The sequence below is a fragment of the Carlito syrichta genome, unplaced genomic scaffold (assembly GCF_000164805.1).
Source record: "Carlito syrichta isolate Samal-C Ts95f unplaced genomic scaffold, Tarsius_syrichta-2.0.1 Scaffold309435, whole genome shotgun sequence".
Taxonomy (NCBI): Eukaryota; Metazoa; Chordata; class Mammalia; order Primates; family Tarsiidae; genus Carlito; species Carlito syrichta.
This window is the reverse complement of record NW_007253531.1, coordinates 94,292-96,718: the sequence shown is the minus strand read 5'-3', so window position 1 is coordinate 96,718 and position 2,427 is coordinate 94,292.

Below are 2,427 nucleotides of genomic sequence, written 5' to 3'. Positions count from 1 at the left end.
CTTCTTTCTCCCTCCCTCTCTCCTCTCTCCCTTTCCTTCTTGCCTCTGTCTCTCTCTCTTCAGCTTAATTATGGTAACGCTGTTATTTAGGGAGCCATTATCCAAGCTCATTATGAGTAATTATCCAGTCTGGAGGGGAAACAGCAATACTGCTAGTTTAATTTAATGCTTACCTAGTTCACTTAATTAGCAATAAGTCTTGGCAAAACGCTGGAGCTCACAGGGTCCTGGCAGGTTGGGTGGGTAGGGAGTGTGCTGCTCTTGGAAAGACACACAGGGCTTCAGAGGGGAACACGGGAGTAGGCAAGGTCAGAGGCTGCGGGGGAGCTGGCTGGGACATCCATCCAGGTGAGGCTGTCCCAAGAGTGAAAGGCACAGGACTCGAAGGCCCTTAGGTCAGGTAGCACTTATTAAGTGCCTGCTGTGTGCCAGACCCTACGCAAGGCACTGGGCAAACCTTCTTTCTTTTTATTTTTTATTTTTTTTTGAGTTGGGGCCTCACTCTGTCACCCAGACTGGAGTGCAGTGGCCGCTCCCGGCCACCACAACCTCGACCCGCTGAGCTCTGACGATCCTTCCGCCTCAGCCTTCCAAGTAGCTGGAACTACAGGCGCGCGCTACCACGCCCGGCTAATTTTTGATTTATTGTAGAGATGAGGTCTCGTCAAGTTGCCCAGATGGGTCTCGAATCCGCAGGCTCAGGCTATCCACTCACCTCAGCCTCCCAAGGCGTGGGATTACAGGCTGAGCCACCGAGCCCGGCTCAGACCTTATTTCTTAAGCCTCAGGAACATTCAAGATAATTCAGATACTGCCTGCCTCAGATAATTCCATCCTTGTATGGAGTTCATTCTCTTTTCAGTCATTTTGATTAGTTCAGGTGGAAGTGTCCCACTGGATGCTGCTGCCTGGCTTTACCTCTCTTCTCTTTCACAGAGGGAGGCCTCAGGCTCAGGGCCTTGGGCAGACAACAGAATCAGCTAGAAGCCAACATGGTTCAGCTTGATTTTTTAAAATAGTTTTACATTAATTGTGGCTCATTAGAGTGGATGTCCATGAACGGAAATGATGTAAAGTTGCCATCACAGGGCTGGTCTCAGTGACTCAGCATGTAATCCCAGCACTTTGGGAGGCTGAGGTGAGTGGATTGCTTGAGTCTGCGGGTTCGAGACCAGCCCGGGCAACTTGGCAAGACCTCGTCTCTACAATAATCAAAAATTAGCCAGGCATGGCAGCACGTGCTTGTAGTTCCAGCTACTTGGAAGGTTGAGGTGGAAGGATCGCCGGAGCCCAGCAGGTCGACGCTGGGGTGGCCGTGAGCGTGCCACTGCACTCTATCCTGGGCGACAGAATGAGACTCCCACTCAAAAAAAAAAGTTGCCATTGCAGTAAAAATAGATGAATTGTTCATACAGAAAAATATTGGGTGAAAAATTCAAGGTGGTACCCAGATTTGGCCACACTCCCAGGGAGAGAGGAGGTTTTTAAAAGGTCCGTACAGGCTCAATACCAGGCATGGTAGCTCACACCTGTCATCCCAGCACTTTAGGAGGCCGAGACAGGCAGATTGCCCGAGCCCAGGAGTTCAAGACCAGCCTAGGCAACATGGCAAGACCTCATCTCTACAATTAAAAAAAAGAAAAATAATTAGCCATGCATAGCGGTGTGGGCACCTGTAGACCCAGCTACTTGGGAGGCTGAGGTGGGAGGATCACTTGAGCCTAGGAGTTCAAGGCTGCAGTGAACTAGGATTGCCCCACTGCACTCCAGCCTGGGTGAAAGAACAAGACCCTGTCTCAAATAAATAAATAGATCAATCAGGGCTGTGTGTCAGGGATTGTCCAGCCAAGGGTAAGTGGCCACCCTTCTCCACTCCCGGGACCGGGCAGACCCATTTTCCTATCAGCCGCAGGACAGGTGCCAGTCTGAATGCTGCCTCAGAATGCTCCTCCACCTGGGCTGCAGGCACCTCCCAAGGGGTCAGAGTGGCCCTTTGAATCCCCCTCCCAGCCCACCAGAGACTCTCACACTTCCTCCCAGGCACCCCATGCAAGCAAACTGGGACATCCCAGTCCCTCCTTGTCCCTCCTGTTACCCCCATAGTCCCTTTGCCATCTCATAGACTACCATTTCCCTTTAGTCCCTCATTGGTCCTCCTGGCCCCTCTCTGTACCAATGGGTAAACTGAGGCTCAAAGGGACAACTCCACAGCAAATAACAGCAGAGACAAGGTGAGGCTAAAATAACTTCCCTGGAGGGCCTTGATGCATAGGTCCCCGACCTTGGAGCCTGGCAGCTGGGGTCCCTCCTGGAGGCTGGACCCAGCCCCCAGCCCCAAGCCCTTATATGCCTGTCCCATGGCCCATCTGAGAATCAGTGTTACCCACTCCCAGGTAACTTTATTTCTTTTTTTTTTTTTAGTTGGAA